Raw genomic sequence first — 19,409 nt, 5'->3', positions numbered from 1 at the left:
CACAGAAGGCAAACGTAACAATAAAATATCTCTTTTATTGATTACAATACAAAGCAGTTAATGCAAAGTAAAACTTAAAGGTGCCCTAGAATTGAAAATTGAATTTACCTTGGCATAGTTCAATAATTAGAGTTCTGTACATGGAAATGACATACAGTGAGTCTCAAACACCATTGTTTCCTCCTTATGTAAATTTGATTTGTGCAAAAGACCTCTGAAGAACAGGCAAATCTCAACATAACACCGGCTGTGACGCAACAGTCGAGATCATTAATATGTACGCCCCCAACTTTTGCATATACCAGTTCATGTTCAAGGCATTAGACATTCCAGTATTAATGTCTGGAGCAGCACAGCCGAATAAACAGACTTTATAAGTCTCTCCAACAGTGTGTAACGTTAGCTTTAGCCCTGTTAACTACGGAGCACTATCAAACTCATTCAGAATCAAATGTAAACATCCAAATAAATACTAAACTTACATGATCTGATATGCTGCATGACGAACACTTTGTAAAGATCCATTTTGAGGGTTATATTAGCTGTGTGAACTTTGTTTATGCAATGTTTTATAGAGTTGTGAGCTTGGGGGCGGGGAGCATTTAAAGGGAAAGCATGCTGAATCAGCGCATTTTTAATGATGCCCCAAAATAAGCAGTTAAAAAATTGAACAATAAAAAATCTATGGGGTATTTTGAGCTGAAACTTCACAGACACATTCAGGGGATACCTTAGACTTATATTACATCTTGTGAAAAAGGGTTCTAGGGCACCTTTAAATCAGCTTAAGCTAAAAAGCTCTATATCCTAGCTTTACCCAGCAATATTGGAGATGCTGTTAAGCGCCCTTCTTTGGGTATCAGATGTCCTTCTACGCTTAATGCATGCAGCATCTGAGGAGTTTTATACTAATTTTTGGGACATTCCAACTTCATATTACTCATCAATTGATCAATGTCTATGATCTAATCTTCCATCTGTAGGCATATCAGTCTCTGTATCTCTTGCTTACTAAGCTGGATGTCCTTCCTTTGTTGCCTACACTGTCATCTTCTTCTATCACTCTTCCTCTTCTTCACTGAAGTCTTCATCTGGCTCACCTCCACTTGAGGTTGCAACACACTCTCTTCATCCTCATGTGCCTCTTTCAGATTGGTTACAATCAGTTCATGAACTTCAACTTTCACAACCTTTACCTTAAATATCTTATTTGAACAGGTAAATAGCAACATCAACATCAAAATCCAAAACACTGGTTAAGTACTTGCTCAAAAATTGATTTTGTATAATTTTTAACCAAAAACATTTACGGACTTTATAGCAGCTTTAACAGATTTTTTTTTTTTTTTTTTTCAGTAAAAATGGAAAAAAGTAAACGGCCACTGTAAAAATGATCGCTATTTTAATGGTATAGACTGTAAAAATACTACAGTAAAAAAAAACGTTAATTTGTTAACAGAAAGTTTCCATACTGTATGGACCTTATGCGCCAGAAAAACAAGCGCGCAGCCATAGAATTTTGTGTTTGAAATTCCTTTTTTGCAGTAGCTCTGTATATTTCTATGGCATTGCTGTCAAAAAGTAGCTGATTAAGTAGATTTACTTATTATAGAGTTAATAAAAGTTATTATGAGCATTGTAATGTTTGAAGTGAATGCAATAACAAATGTCAGTAGAAAAAAATACAAATACAAATGCAAAATTGGAAATGCAAACGGAAGACAGAACACAAGAGCAGTACTGAAAAGGGGCGGAGCTACAGAAGTTATATACCAAGGCGGTAACCATGGATGCATCCGAAATCTTGGTCAGCTGACTTGTTGCCCCGATGCCCTATCAGGCAATGACTTTGCAGGCAGCATTTGCACATGAAGGCACCTCATAGAACTGATTTCAGAAAGACTTCTGAGGCAGTGTAACGGTTTAATAATCTACAGGAAAATAGCGCAAGCTTTGGTGAGAACTAAACAAATATTTAATTACTACAATAAGAAATTACATCAAAAGTGGAAAACAATGGACACAAATGTACACACAAACTGACCACCAACCGCAACTTTAAGACACCATCTTTATATTTTAGCACAGCTGTCACAGAATGGAAAGCACAGGATTGTGGGATATCAAAGGCTGTGAAGGATACGTCTATGCTGTCTTCAAAAATCCATCAGATGAAGGCATCTTGTGAGACAGGAAGTGAAGCTAACATGCCTTGATGCCTTCTTACCTCAGAAAGATTATTCAAGTTAGTGAATAAATACATAGATCTACTATTAATATTTGAATTTCCTAGTGGTCTGGTGGTCATCTCATCACCATTTGACTCTCATCACCATTTATTATTGGTAGTTGTCAGTGTATTGCAAAGGTACTAAACAGATAGTAGTACTTAATTAGGTTGGTAAATTAACATATCAATTCAATTAATGATTTGTTTATTTATTTATTTATTTATTTTTTACTGTAAATTTAAGTTAAATCTGTAAAACCTAAAATGTTGCTACTGTTTTTTTATGGTACATTTCTGGCAACTACAACTGCTCTCTCTTTTTTTTTTTTTTTTTTAAGATTGTGTTTTAGAGGTGTATGACTGTATTCTAACAATTCATATATGTTAAAAGTAACGGGTTTTATGGGATTTAAGCGAACTTTGTGTAGAATTACAGTAATAAACTGTAATTATAAGGTAAGAAATTACTTTTCTTTACAGTTTTTTTTCTTTTTCTTTTTTTTTCTGACAGACATTTTCTGGTTCCCCTGCTGCCAGAAGAAAATTAGTTTGTTTGTTTTTTTTATACCTTTTATTTATTTATTTATTTATTTATTTAATTATTATTTATTATTATTATTTTTACAGTGCATAGTTATGCATAGTAGAATGTCTAAAGTGCACCATCGAAATAAAGTGTAACTGAATTATTACATTATCCTGCAGAGGACCGTCTAAGAAAGTCACTTTGAACTAAAGGGTAATTTGACATCTGAATATCTCTCAGACAATCACAACACACACACACACACACACACACACACACGCTCATATACACAAACACGCACACACACACACACACACACGCTCATATACACAAACACGCACACACACACACACACACACACACACACACACACACACACACACACACACACGCTCACACACACTATAATCAGCTTTGGTTTCTACAGGATGTATCTTCAATCAGATACTCAGCTCACAGCTTCTGACATCAGCATTAATGCATCTGTGCTTGATTGCTCTAAAGAAAATGGACAGACACACTGACTAACAATATTTGCTAGTGTTTTTTTATACAACCACATTTGCAGAAAAGTTGGGACATTTTGTAAAATTCAATGAAAATCAAGAATCTCTGGTTTGTTAATTCTCTTAAACCTTTATTTAACTGACAGACATAAAAAGATTTTCAATGTTTTTACTGACCAAATCAATTGTATTTTGTAAATATAAACAGATTTTGATGGCTGTAGCACACTCTAAAAAAGTAGGGAGAGAGGCAAAATAATGAAAAGGTTACAGAATATCCAAGTTAAACTGAAACAGTCCACAACATTTCAGTCTTTGCAAGCATAGATGGGTCATGGCTTACCACTTTGTGCCAAATTTCATAAGAGAACTGTCAGACAAATCAAAAATCTAATTTCTTCATGCAAAATTGCAAGGTATTTAGGTCTTTCACCATCTACCATACATAATATTGTGGAAAGATTCAGGGAATCCAGAGAAATCTCAGTCTGTGTTGGGCCAGGCAGGAAACCTCTGTTGAATATGCGAGACCTTCGACCCCTCAGATGGCAGTGCATGAGAAACCATAATGTTACTGTCCTAAATATAGACACATGGGCTCAAGAGCACTTTGGAAAAAACAGCTGTCACTTAACACAGCCTGGCGCTGCATCAATAAATCTATACATCAATTCTATGCAGAGATGCTGCTGAATTCTCTGGGCCCGAGCTCATCTCAGATCATCTAAAAGACAATGGAAATGTGTGCTGTGGTCAGATGAGTCCTTTCAGCATTTTTTGGGGAAAAACGGCTCCCTGATGAATACAAATATCTCTCAATATGAAAGCTATTTTAGCCTGGGCAGTGTAGTTGTAACCATCTCTTAGCTCTGTATCAAAGAAACATTTGGTCTTATTTGCACTTAGAGTGTGATTTTGGATGCACTTAATGTAAAGTGTTACCATAAAAATGAATAACAGTTTTCTCTTAATCTTATTAAGCACAAACAATAAAGTTTCATTTTTTAACATTAGTTAATGCACTGTGAACTATCATGAACTAACAATGAATGACTATTTTTATTAACTAACATAAACAAAGATTAATAAATACTGTAGCAAAATATTGCTCATTGTTAGTTGATGTTGGTTAATACATTAATGTTAATAAATTAGATCTTATTGTTTTATTTATACTCTTATTTCTATGATCAGTTTGTGGAAAGGAGTTCAGTTAGGAGGTCTAAAGTTGTAGAAGCTCATAAATCATGTACAGTAAGGTCTGAAGAGACTGAAATCATACAGAAGAGAAGTCAGTCAGTTGAGTTAGTAGCAAAACCTTTTACAGTACTTGAGTATTGTTGTCTTTTACTGCATATGATAATTCATACTCAGAAAGTAGAACTGAAATGACATTCATTAAGATGATTAGTTAAAACATTTCAAATACACCTGCAGAATATTTTTTTCTAGTCATGTATTTCGCCATTGAGGATTTCTTAAAAATAGTGTGTAAAAATCTTGTCTCGTCTCGTTCTCGTGAACTCAATCTCGAGTCTCATCTCGTCTCATGAGCTACCTGTCTCGTCAAAAAAATAACTCTTTGAACAAACATAAAAAAAATCATGGAAAGGATTTCCACATGATTAAGTTGCTTTATTTCAGCATTATGCAATTCTGTTATTCCAATTTAATGTACTTACGTTGGGTCAACTTAATTTATTAAGGTTGATTCAACTTATTTACTATGGTTGGGCACAGCTTAATTTAATAGTGTCAGCCCAACTAATTTGCAATGTTTTAGACAACCTGGTCTCATAGGAGAGACGTACCAGTGGGCACGTTTTCGCGAGACACAAAATTACGTACCGACGAGTACGTCTTGCTGCAGTTTCCAACAGAAACGAACGCTAGAGGCCGGTAAAACGTTGATAACTCGGTAGCTCGGCCGATACGGAGTCGGACTTACGGCGAGGAGTCGACTCCCCCCCTGCCTGCATGGGTATGAATCCCGTGAAAGGCAACTGATGGCAAAAAAAAAAAAAAAAAAGAGCTCAAAGACAGATCTAAATGAGCTGAAAAACGGACGCTTCGTACATCACGTTTGCTTTTGTTAACACTATCGGATAGGTTTAGGCGTAGCGTTGGGAAGTTATTTTAAAACGCAACGGAGCGCAAATGTCAAATCGAGAACCGCGGCGATTCGTCTAAAAAGCAAGGTCATAAAAACGTACCGCATTCACCCTATTATCTGCTCCGGCAAAAAAAAACAAACAAAAAAAAACATGCTTTTAGCGCCGCTCAGTGGACATTTCAGAGCAAAACTGCAGCTATATGTACTCACTGGTACGAATTTGCGACTCAGGTACACAGGTACGTTTTTGTCATGAGACCAGGTTGGTTTTGGACCAACTCATTTACTTAAGTTGATCCAATCTATGCAATTTAAGTTAGCCTAACAAAAGTGCTTAATGCTGAAAGACAGCCATTTAATCACGCGGAAATCCTTTCCATGATTTAATTACATTAATTCAAAGAATAGCTTTTTAGTGTTAATAAATTAAAACCTTGTACGCATCCACGTCAATGATTCCTTCACACATATGCAAGTCATTGGGATTGTACAGAGACATAAACTGATGACATCTTTCCTGGGCAGCAAGACAATGCCAGGCCTCATTCTGCGTGATACATCAGAGTGGTTTCTACACACTCTACACTGTAGAAGGGGTGTGCTTGACTGACCTGCCTACAGTCCAGATCTGACTCTTATTGAAAATGTGTGACTCATCATGAAAAGGAGAACAGACAACTATGACCACAGACTGTTGTGCAGATGTCTTGTGTCAGGCGAGATTGGGCAAAATTCCATATGCAAAATTACAACAATTAATATCTTCAAACATCCTCCCAAACATTTAAAAAGTGTAATTAAAAGGAAAAGTTATGTGACACAGTGGAAAACATTATAATTATAATTAAAATTTGTTTATTTTTCTGTGATGGGCAGGTTTAGGGGTAGTGTAAAGGGCTAAAATGTACAGTTTGTATGGAGAGTCACCAAAAAACATGAATTCCCAATGTGTGTATGTGAGTGTGTGTTTATGTGTGTGTGAGTGAGTGTGTGTGTGTGTGTGTGTGTTTTGTGATTTATAAGGACACAAATTTGTATAATGACATGGGTATTACACTGGTATTACGACATTTCATGAGTCCTCAACTTTAAAAATATACTAAACAATGTTTTATTAAAAATGTAAAAATGCAGAATGTTTTCTGTGATGGGAAGGTTTAGGGGTAGGGGTAGTGTAGGGGGATAGAATGTACAGTTTGTACAGTATAAAAAACATTACGCCTATGGAATGTCCTCACTTTGATAGCAAAACAAACCTTTAAGTGTGTGTGTGTGAGTGAGAGAGAGAGAGTGTGTGTGTGCGCGTGTTTTGTGACGTATCAGGATAAATTTGTGTAATGACATGGGTATGACATAGGTATTACAAGGAGATGAGGACATTACCCCATGTCCCAATTTTTCAAAAGGCTAATAAATCATGAAGAATTAGTTGATTTGAGTAAGTAAAAATGTGCACAGTTTTCTGTGATGGGTAGGTTTAGGGGTAGGGTTGGTGTAGGGCGATAGAAAATACGATTTGTACAGTATAAAAACCATTACGCCTATGGAATGTCCCCACAATTCACAGAAACAAATGTGTGTTTGTGTGTGTGTGCTGAAATATTGAGCAGTGGCAGCTGTGCTGGTAAGGGCCATTAATGGATGAAATGGGGGAGCAGACATTTAACGTTCTGTCCATCTGTATTTACTTTCCAGACGGTTGACTTGATAGTGCTGAGTCATATAGGAATACTCATCATCTGTCTCATCTCTCTCTTTCTCTCTCTCTCTCTGTTTCTTCTGTCAGCCACACCCTGATCTTCTTTAATGTATAATACGCTTTTCTTGTGTCTCCAGTGTGTGTGTAGGTGCTTGATGTTAATGTGTGCTAATGCTATTTCAGTGATTTACATGTAAATTAACCACATCAGACGTCAGTGTTCGCGGATGCGAGCATCAGTGTGTTTTTCCACAGCGACCAGCATGATGCTGCACCGGTGAAGAAGACGAGTGCCTGAAGCGAGAGATCACACATGCTCAGACTGGGACGCGCCTCACTGCCTCCATCTCCATCTCCATGACAACAGAATCCCCTTGGAATCCCCCCACACTGGAAGAACACGCCGATGTGTATGTGTGTGTACCAGCATCACCAGTGGTAACGGGCCTAAAGCACAGCACTTCAGCTTTGAGACTGCTGACCGGACGCACACCGCTGTCACGTATGGCTCTGCATCTGGACACTATTGTGAGAGCAGACTGCAGAAACCACACTTAGAGCTCAAGCAAACAACTGCACAAGCTCTCTGTATTCCAAAAAACTGCTTAAAAAGCAGAAACAAACTGGCAGACTCACAGAAAAACTGAGACTACTGATCTGCAGCACAGAGCTGTTTCAAATCACTGAAATGTTTTAGCCAGATTTTGTTCAAAATGTCACACCCGTGTGAAAGTACATCAAGGCCTTTAGTGTCCTGTATTTCACTGTGTAGTGTACAAATCTACCAAGAGACCCCAGAAAGTGTGTTTAAGCCAACAAAGCAGTTGTAACCATTTTTCTCAGTATTCAGTCATGATTCGTTCGCAAAAGAATTGTTTAAAAATGAAGCATAATATAAACCTGAAAACATCCCGTGTGCGCTTTCATCCCAGGACTTTCATTGGTTGGCTGATGTTTAATGTTAGGATGTCATCAGACACACTCCATCTGGAAGCCAGAGCAATACTTTTACACGATTACACACACGGCAGACCCCAGAATTAATGAGTCCCATATTCCCAAGGGTACCCTGCCAAAATAACTGAATGATCTTGACCCTAGAGGGGCTCCTTTGAACAAAAGACAGAGACATCCCCTTTGTGTTTCCCATTCAAGCTTATCTTCATTAGAAACGCTCCTCTGTTGAAGCCAAACATTTACATGTTGGCTGTCAGAACATGTTCACATTTACATTGAAACCAGTACGAGACTCAGGAAGTTACAGCATTAACACCGTCTCTTAATGCTGCGCTCTCGTGCTTTGATTGTCAAATAACAAAATAGCCTAAAAAGCAAATTACATCGAATGCATTACCAAGAATATGCCAAGAGAATATGCATGACTGTTTAATGAAGTTAGAGCTGCATTATTGAGCTCCATCACTAGTTTTCTGAGATGTATAGTGCTGTATATGATGTTCTCAAGAGCTCTTTTTACGACACATCAGAGCTTTGCCAGGGCATTTCCTGGAAGACTTCACAAATTGTTTATTCATAAGAGCCCCATTCAGTTCATTGACTTAAGAGACTATCTCCCCACCCCACCCCCCCACACACAAAATGTGATAAAACTGCATTGTTCATGGGCAGAATTGGGATACAAAAGTCAGTAAACTGACAAATGTCAGAAAGGACAAAAGTTTCTGAGAATGTTCAATGATTACATTCCCTTGATTCTTAATGCTGTGTTACTGTGAGTCATTAGCAGGATGATTGATGACTGTTGTGATGTTTGACCTGAGCAGTTCAAATGCCTGCTGTTCACTCACTCACTCACTCACTCACTGAGGAAACTTGATGCATTAGAGTCGGGAGTGTAAACTTTTAACAGGACGATGATGATGTGCAATTTTGTCTTATTTACAAAATCTTTAGTTATATTGTTCACCTACATGCTTTTCACTTCAGCTGTAAAAGAACAGTACAGTTAAAGTGCAGCGCACAACAATAAATCTAACACAAATCACCCTGATGTACATTCCCCCAAACAATTTTATTATCTGTATATTCACGTAAGTTTGGAACTTGAGTACTTTTTCCATCACTGTTCTAATAAAACAAGATGTTTTCTTCTTGACTCCAGCTTAAGTCTAACAGTGATGTTAAAGGGTTAGTTCACCCAAAAATTAAAATAATGTCATTTATTACTCACCCTCATGTCATTCCACACCCGTAAGACCTTTGTTCATCTTTGGAACACAAATTAAGATATTATGATTAAATCCGATGGCTCAGTGAGGCCTCTATAGACAGAAATGTCTCAAGCTCCATAAAGGTAATAAAAACATATTTAAATCAGTTCATGTGAGTTCAGTGGTTCTACCTTAATATTATAAAGAGATGAGAATATTTTTTGTGCGCCAAAAAAACAAAATAACGACTTTTCAACAATATAGTGATGGGCCGATTTCAAAACACTGCTTCTGAGCTTTACGAATAGGATCAGTGACTTGGAGCGCCAAAGTCAGGTGAAGCAGTTTAGCTGTTTGATAGGAGATCCGAAACACTGATTTGATTCGTAAAGCTCCAAAGCAGTGTTTTGAAATCGGCCCATCGCATACAGCATAGAGGCCTCACTGAGCAATCGGATTTAATCAAAATATCTTAATTTATGTTTTGAAGATGAACAAAGGTCTTACGGGTAAAGAACTACATGAGGGTGAGTATTTAATGACATTATTTTCATTTTTGGGTGAACTAACCCTTTAAGCATGAAGCACGGAATGAAATATTCTCTGAAAACATGTAAAATGTTCCCTTTATCTTGCTTTAGGGATGTTTCGATATTTTACTGGAAAACAATGTAGCTATAAATACTGTTTCAAATTTTATATGTTTCCATTCTGTTTCTCCATCAGTTCCTGCAACTCTGACAAGATTTCCAGTCATAAGCCGTTCAAAGAACTGTGACATACATTTATTATGAACCAGATGAAGAACTCTGATGGAAGTTAATGCACTCAATGTTCTTCAGAGAAAATGAGTCAACGGACAAAACAAAGACTCCATTCTGTCGCAGGAAGTAGACAGAGAAAGGTCAGAATCAGAGGCGGGCATAGATGAAGACTGAGGCAATGAAATTTGGTGAACTAAAGAGAACTTTCATCGATGCCCTCTGATGACACTAATCTGTTTGTTCGTTTGCACTGAATTAGTTCTATATAGATTTTCCATTGCCATGTTAATGCATGTTTCTATTCAGCACTACAGTGGCCAGGAAAGCTGTCTGAGAATTTATCCATCAAAAACCAACATTTTTTATCTTTTGAACATAATTTACAAGAAAAAAAAAAGATATCTTCTTAAAGGAATAGTTCATTCAGTGCAGTAGAAAAAATAAATAATAATATTTTGTCCTTTTTAATAATAAAAAGTCATTTTTTATTTTTATTTTTTTGGGGGGGGGGGGCACACAAATAGTATTCTCACCGCTTTAGAATTAGGTAGAACCACCGTAGTCACATGAACTGTTTTAAATATGTTTTTAGTATCTTTCTGGACACTGAAAGTGTATATTAACTTGCTGGCAATAGAGGCCTCACTTAGCCATCGGATTTCATCGAAAATAATTTGTGTTCCGAAGATGAATGATGAGTGAGTAATAAATGACATTTTTTTTCATTTTTAGGTGAACTAACCCTTTAAGAGTCATCAGTTCCTTTAAAGGAATCCAGCCTCAGATTATAATCAGATCTCTTCACTGAAGTTTTCTGAGATCAGGGTAACACTTCAGTATGGGGAACAATTCTCACGTTTAACTAGTTACTTAATAGCCTACATATTGGCTGTTTATTAGCACTTATAAAGAACATATTAATGCCTTATTCTGCATGATCATATTCTACATCCCTAAATCCTACCCAATACCTAAACTTAACAACTTAACAATTACAACAACTACCTAACTAACTATTAATAAGCAGTAAATTTGCTTAAGTAATAGTTTATTGAGAGAAAAAAATAGTGAATATGTATTCCCCATACTAAAGTGTTACTGAGATCTGAAGCAGATTCCTCTTTGCAGCATCTTGGCTCCTTCCCTCATCACATTACAGGCCTATATTACTTAGAGATATTCCCAAGCCTGAACACCCTGTTCAGTAAAGTGTAAAAAAATGACTGATTAATCAACAAGCAGGCTCAAATATATTGATTCTTCCAAAGCTATTAATGTTTTTTTTATTTTTTTTTTATTTGAATATACAGATATTATATTGGTAAGTAGCCCTTTTTATTCTGATGATCCGCTTCAAGTTGAACACGCCTAGTAGCTCGCATATTTTATCTAGCGTGTTAAGGTACATTAGAACAGTCAAAACGTGATGTAATAGAAACTCATGTGTCTCACAAGCTGATGTCACCCTACAAGGATATGATATTTTAATGTCCATCTAAAATGAATACAACAGTGAGTGTGTGAAGGCAATAATACTAAAAGTGTGAACTTTATCAATGAAAATGGGAGGGGATCTCCTTTTACTGTGTGTGTCTCAGAAATTTGTCAAGATAAGCCTAATATTAAACTATATAATACATTTTCCCACCTTTTTAAATGTCAATGTTTTAAACCTTCCGAGTGTTACATACTGTACGATAGCATGCTTCTGTGTCTCACTGGCTAATTAAGCAAGCAGTCGAGGGAATGGGATGTTTTTGATAGAGTTTTCATTTAGTTTTGATGATCTTCCGGTTTAAGCATAGTCCACACCAGGTTCCATCTGAACACAGGTACGGGTCACTCTTTCATTACAGTTACAGATTATACACAGATTGCACAGCCCTAATATGGAACTGTTACACATTCTCAGAAGCAGAAGTGAACTTCTGCAATGAAGAACAGGAGAATAGAGCAAATAGCCTATAATTTTACACTCCCATTTGCTCTAGCAAAAGAAAAGAAAAGAAAAAATCCACAATAGCGTTTTCACAACTTTCCCAAAGAGGAAAAAATACATAGAGATTGATGAAATGAGCAGGAGTAATGAGAAGGGAGAAAAATGACAAATGTACTGTCACTCCCTCAATTATTATTATTATTATTATTATTATTATTATTATTATGTCATTCATTGCTCAGGTAATACAACACAAAATGCAGTATCATTATTGTGCCATATTCAATTATGTGATGACATGCTTGTGATTCAGCATTTTATCATATTATAATCGAGGCCAGTGAAATCAAGGATACACTAAGCATATTCAATCCTAGAGAATCAAAATTAGAAACATTACTTTAAAATTACTTGTATAGCTTGGGCTACATCATAACATCCACATAAAGAAACAATGGCTGAGGCCGTTCACCTGCTAGCGACACACACACACACACACACACACACACACACACACACACACACACACACACACACACACACACACACACACACACACACACACACACACACAGATAGGCGGAGGCAACTAAAAAGCAGAGCTCATTGCTGAAATAACAGAATTTTTAACTGATAAAGATGGCATATCTTTCACTCACAGTCAGCTGATGTTATTTTAGACAATGATCTTACAGAAGGGTATTCTATAGCAGCATGATCTGAGTAATACTGACACCAGATTGCATTACATATAATACATATAAGCTTACTTTTCAACAAATTGATTCCCAAAATTAAAAACAAAACAAAACAAAAAACCCAGAAAGTACCCTGCTTTTGCATTAATATACTTACTCATGCAAACATGTTTGTATTGAAAATGATTCTATCAAAATAATCTCCAATTATTGGACATAATAGCAGACTGTAATAATAATTAAAAAAAATGTATCACCATTTCTGATAACAGATAATAGTTAAATCAATCTCCAAGTGTGCAGGTTCTTAATCTGCCAAGCTCCCTCTCTAATGTGAATATACACACAAGGCCAAGGTGTGTTCGAGCAGCGTTTGGCACCTAATGACTAAGGTATCACCATCACATACACACACATTCCCACGTACATCCAGACAAAAGACACCGTTTTTGTTTTTGAAACGATCAGAGAATCTTACCTTTACAGGTATCGTGAAGGTTTTGGACAGAAGACAGGCTCCTATCTTGTGGTACGGTGACACGCCTTATTCTCTGCTTCTCCTCTGTCTTTCTCTCTGTTCGTCTCATCCAATGGGTGAAGCCTTGACGGATGCTGCAGTGAGGGAGAAACACACCCTTTCTGCCTCTCTCACCAGCCGTCTGACCCTCCTCCCCTCCTCACCATGTGTTCCTCCCACTCACCTCTGATTGGTGGATGAGTAGAGGTGACATCATCTCTTTCTCTGTTCTGTCTGTACCACCCATGTCCTACCCTCCCTTCTCTCTACCTCTTTCTGCTCCTGTCTCAGCCACAATGGAGAGGTTCATTTCTAAGTACCCCTCAAAGCACCCCAAACAAACCGAACTCTCCAAGGTATTTTCAAGAGATTTCCTTGACAACATTAATTGCCATTGGCAGTTCAACTTCACCATGGCTCTTCGTTATGTTTACCCATTTCTAACGCATAACAACCTCCATCCAATTACTGTAATACCCAAATAATAAAATATTATGTAAATTGTAAAGTATTTATACACAATGGTAGAAGCGCCTTTATTCTAGGAATATTTAAAAAAAAAAACTATTTCATAATGTTTGCAATATGTAAAAAAAATATTAGTAATGTAATCTAATGGGAATCGTCATAGAAATTATGAAATAATGCAAAGAATCTTAACAACCAGGCCAATTTTAAGAACCAAACCTCTTTTTCCTTTCGATTTGAGTAAGAAATTTGGCATTTAACCTTATGGACGACTTAATGCAGAGATGGCTTTGAGTTAAAATGATGATTATTGGCTTTAAGCTGAAATTCCATCCATCTATATTTAGAGGTCTACAGAATATCTGATTTTGTAATACAGTATGATTCAATGGAACCTGAATATGCTTGTAAAAACAGTGTGCACATGGCGGCCCCCTCCATATCCCCCCTCCCAAACACAGACACACACCGGCCACAGGAGCAGATGGAGCGGGTGTGGGGTAACACCGGCCCTCTGCCTTTGTCATGCAGAGACACACGCGAGTGCTAGCTGAACACTAGCCTGAGCAGAGTTAAAGACCTCGGCTGTCTGTAAACGCCTGTTCGTTAGGTTGTGTGCATGTGGACACTGCTTTTTTTTTCTGGGAGATTTGGATTGATTCAGGGTATCATTTTGGTATTTGATAATCTGATAAGAGAAGGAGTCTCTCTCAAGGGTCCTTCCTTCTGTCTCTACATCAATGAATCTCTGTATTGCACTGAACTTTAGCCAAGTCTGAACTAGATTAGCTTGACAGGATATGACTGGCTCTGTCCCTCCTGTGCCTTTACCGGAACAGTCATGATAACACACAATCAAGATCAACTGAAATAAAACTGAAATGTTATATTTTAACAATAATATAATATAATATAATATAATATAATATAATATAATATAATATAATATAATATAATATAATATAATATAATTCATCAGTATTTTTGTCTTGTTGTCCATTAAAAATATCTAAAAATCCATAAAAGAGAAATTTACTTTATCCCCACCATTACACGTGTGAAAACTTCAAATGTTGGCCATACATGTTTGAACCTGATCCCGAACCAGAAGACAAACCAACACCTCAAATACCAAGGACACTCCAGTCTGTGACAGAATTAAAGGGATAGTTCACCCAAAAATGAAAATTTGATGTTTATCTGCTTACCCCCATGGCATCCAAGATGTAAGTGACTTTGTGTCTCGCACTCATTGAAGAAAAGTGCTAGACAGAGCGCATTTTCTGACCTCACTAACCGGATGATCAAGGCAGTTGGACATAGTGGTGTTTTAGAGGTAAAAAATTATATAAATACTGTTTGGTTTCTCGCACAAACTGATCGTTTCATGTCTTAAGACATCAGTGTGTCATCACAAGCCACAGGGTTTAATTTGGATTTGTCTGTGCATGTTTTTTTTTACCATTATAGATGGAGTTCCCATTGACATGCATTATACGACTGACAGACCGCAATGGTTTAAAATCATTATTTGTGTTCAATTGAAGAAACAAAGTCATCTACATCTTGGATGTCCTGGGGGTAAGCAGATAAACATCAAATTTTCATTTTTGGGTGACCTATCCCTTTAATCATCTGCATTTATATTTATTCCACATGTTTTTGTGAGGTGTGATTGTATTTTATTACATTGTTAGTGTTGAAATAAAGACACTACAGAAAGGTTATTATCTCATTACATAGTTAAAACATTTGCCAAGTGTGAAACATTTATGCGTATTACATATGCTTTAGTCTTGGTTGTGGCAAATAAAGTTTAAGTACTTGGAGTTACCACAGTTATAGTTGACAGGATAACTTACACTGTTTCGTGTAAAAGAATTATGAGTGAATGTATCACTGTTTGTCACACTCGTCCTTATATTCATCATTCAGTAAAGTGAAAGTGAGTACATATCAAATGATCTTAATTCACGTTTCATATTAATTCTCACAAAGGGGGGGGGGATCCAACGAGAGGCTGTCCTATGAGAGTCCCACCTATTTCTTTTCCTCCTATTGTCCAATCTTTTCCACCTGCTGCAACCCATACTAGTCAAGAAGCATTAACAAGGATGCCTCTAGCTCTGCCCTCTACATCTACAACCTCAGCTCGCTGGCCATCCCATACCCTTAGCCCAGGAACCTCCTCCAACTTCGCTCTTTAATCCTAGCAGGCGCAGATATAGATCTTCCTTCTCTCCTTACATCAGTTCCTACCAACAAATCCCATCGTTCTTTCGAATGCGGTTCTTTCGAATAAGGGCCCATTCACCCTTAAAGACTCCATCCCCACTATCAAACGAGTACTCAACTTTTCAGGATTTCGGCAACAGGTGAGTAGATGATAAGTAGAGCCTTCAATGGATCAGTGCTGGTGGATAACTGGGTTTGGTCTGTTTAACCAGATGCAGCTCAACACACACACACACACACACACACACACACACACACACACACACACACACACACACACACACACACACACACACACACACACACACACACACACACACACACACACACACACACACACACACACAGGAACAGACGAGATGAGAAGATACACATGGGGTTATTTGAAAGATGCTGAAGATAGTTGGCGAACAGGTAAGTCTAATCACAATCCACAATGTAGTCTGTGTCTACAACAAGACCAGACGCAAAGTGATCGATGGTGTGTGCTTATATTGTGCTTGATTGTGACTAGTGTTGCTTTCGTCAACAAAAATTATGACTAAATATCGTCTTCAACGAACCTTTATCACGTGACGAAAATGAGACGAGACGCAATGTAAATGCTGGTCATGTGATGATGACTATAAAATAAATGTATAATGCAATATTGTTGACGAATAAAAACGAGACTAAATGTGGTTTACAAAATAAAAACTATGCTAAAATGTCTCTTCATTTTCATTAACCAAAACGAGACGAGACGAAATGTTATAAAGTTATTTCGTCTCGTTTAGTCTCGTTATTATTATTGTTATTTTGCAGTATTTCTGTTTCCTGTGTCTCACTTCAGGGGCTGCATCAGGTCGTACTGCGCATACGCAGGTGACGTCACTTCCTCTGACATAGAGAAAGGGACCGATATGTAGGTAAATATGTAGATTTCCCGTGCTCATAACTTTATGAAAAATGCACATCATTATTTAAAGCAGATTCTTACGATTAAAATGAATCCAAAATCAACATAATATATTGCGTTGATCACAAGATATTACTCATGGAATGATATAACATACTTGGCTAAAAACATGTCTCTCATCTTTCCGGGATGCAGTGTGTATCCGGTGTTCCTGGAACCATCCATGCTCGTTTCGTGTTCGTGGAATAACACAAAAAAGGTATCATCTTAAAGCAGGGCCGGATTGGGACTCATTTTCAGCCCTGGAGTTTCATGCCTTAGACTGGCCCACTTTAAGTTATTGAGTTATTAAGTTATTTATGATTTATTTATTTATTTATCCCATCCTGTTGTCCTGTGTTTGTCTTGTGCATTTTCTCTCGCTGTGTATGTGCCTATGCATGTTTGCATTACAGATGGGCATGGCTTGTGATAACCCGTTGGAGGCTGCAATTGGTTCTCCTCCTCACCTGATCTGGATATAAAGACCGCCCCAAACACACTGAAAGGGCCACCATTGTGTCTTTGATCGTAGCCATCTAATCATTACTTCGTATCGTTTGTTAGTCTAGAGCAGGGATGGACAAAAACTCACTTGCCTATAACTTTCTACTAATCGTAAAGACCTTGATTAGCTGGTTCAGGTGTGTTTGATTAGGGTTGGAGCTAAACTCTGCTGGACACTGGCCCCCCAGGACCGGAGTTGTCCATCCCTGGTCTAGAGTGTCGTGCCAGAGAGATTGATTGTGAGTGATTATTTGGAGTTTGTATTTGTGAGTGTGACTGACTGCAGTATTTTGTTTGTTGATATTTCTTGTTTATTTGACCTACGCCTGTTTGACTATCGATTCTGGATTCTGATTCTGCTTTGTTTGCTACGGACTTCTGTAAATATTACCTGTAAATACTTTTGTATATATCTTTGCCAAATCGAGGGATTGTAGGGGGTTTGACGCCATTTTATTTTGTACATGTTTTCATATTGTTTTTGGTTAGGGAGATAGGCAAGTTTAAACTGTATTTTGTTTTCTTTATATTCAAATTAGGAATTGTAGAGGTTTAAAAAAAAGGATTCTTTTGTTTATTATTTTGGCCTTGTCTGCTCCAGACGCTAAACCCTCTGTAAGAAATAAATCTTTTCTTTTCGAAATCTCTCTGGTAGTGAGACTCATTTCCTCCTCTTCCTGTTGCGGCCGACCCCTAGACGGTCGTAACAGACTATATTAAAATAATGTAATTAAAACCTCAGTATATAACTCTGCACTCTACAACCTTGTAAATAATTGTATTTTTCAAAGATATCATCAAATACCCATGATAGTACAAAAAATGCTAAATTTTGATATAGAGTTATTTTTATAGTTATAATAAAGATTTTATAATGTGAACCACTGATTAATTCTCTAGCCATCTAGTGGCTGTAGTTAAAAAATCATGTTATTTTAATTTTAATTTAATTAAGTGTTTGCTTTCCAGTAGATGGCAGTAATTGTCCACTAAACCCAGGCACATTTTTCATGTCCATCACTATGAATAAAATTTAGAAATGTAGATCTTTATTAAAGTGGATTTAACATAAAATGTTGCTATTTCATATAAATGTATATACTTAAATTATTACAAATTGAGGCAAATAAATACCACAAAATATCATAAATCCTACAAAATTGCAAAATTTTTACAGTAAAATATTAAAGTAGGCTATTACGTTTGTTTTAAAAAAAGTTACATGTTACAAAATCACATTTTACTGTCCGGTTAAGCTAGTTGGACAGAAAAATTAATATTGTTGGCCAATGTGTAATAGCATAGCAAGCAACATAACATAAGTGATAGGCCATATTTTATTATTTGCCTACTATTATTACGATATGAATAAGCTGCATACATTTATCTTTTGCATGTTTTCCCCTCTTCCTTTTTATTTATTTACGTTACTTAAATCAGCCTCCGGTGGCTTAGACCTTTTGCCGTACCATAATTTAGCCTTGATTTAGAACTTGTCCTGCTGTCCCTACAGACGTCACCTCATCCCTTCTTCTCGTATACCTTTGAGTGAGTTGTCTTCTCCGGGCGCACACTCCGAGTCCCTCCCGACCAGGTTAATTTACCCACCGAGTGACATGATATCTTTGACATTGCGTGCAAATGAGATCGGGTAAAAACCCGATTGCGCACTCGTTTGTTTGTTTTTTCTTGCACGGGTGCCCCGTGCCGCCCTGGGCCATCCAGGCCTAAATCCGTCACTGAATGTTTTTTAGGAAAAAGTTAGGCTACTCAGCTTAGTACATTTGGCCGCATCCACAGTTTCTAGAGCATCCATATTTCAACCTAGTGCCATGACAACACTGGCCCTTGCTGCCAAATAAACTGACCGGCCCATCGGGAATTCTCCCGGTGCTCCTGATTAGCCAATCCGGGCCTGTCTTAAAGCTTAGAAACTCAGAATGCTTAAAACTTCAATGGTTTTTAATGTATTGAACCATTTAAAAAAAAAAAGGAGTGCTGAGCAGTGCCTCTACACCGAAGTTTACCACCCGTGGGTGCCATCTAGCTGCGAAAAAAATAAATGACAATTTATTAAACTATACTTTATGCTATCACCA

The 19,409-nt window shown here is 37.1% G+C and overlaps 1 protein-coding gene across 1 annotated transcript in view; it reads right to left on the bottom strand.

Annotated features, from left to right (window-relative positions):
- l1camb (L1 cell adhesion molecule, paralog b) overlaps positions 1–13,238 on the bottom strand; it is a 53,620-nt gene extending 40,382 nt beyond the window's left edge. The window contains exon 1 of the mRNA XM_067371032.1: positions 13,125–13,238. The gene's annotated coding sequence lies outside the window, so the exon portion shown is untranslated. The remainder of the gene's footprint in view (positions 1–13,124) is intronic.
- Between the last annotated feature and the right edge of the window lie 6,171 nt (positions 13,239–19,409).

The sequence above is a fragment of the Chanodichthys erythropterus genome, chromosome 20, assembly GCF_024489055.1.
Source record: "Chanodichthys erythropterus isolate Z2021 chromosome 20, ASM2448905v1, whole genome shotgun sequence".
NCBI lineage: Eukaryota > Metazoa > Chordata > Actinopteri > Cypriniformes > Xenocyprididae > Chanodichthys > Chanodichthys erythropterus.
This window is presented reverse-complemented; position numbering and strand designations above follow the sequence as displayed.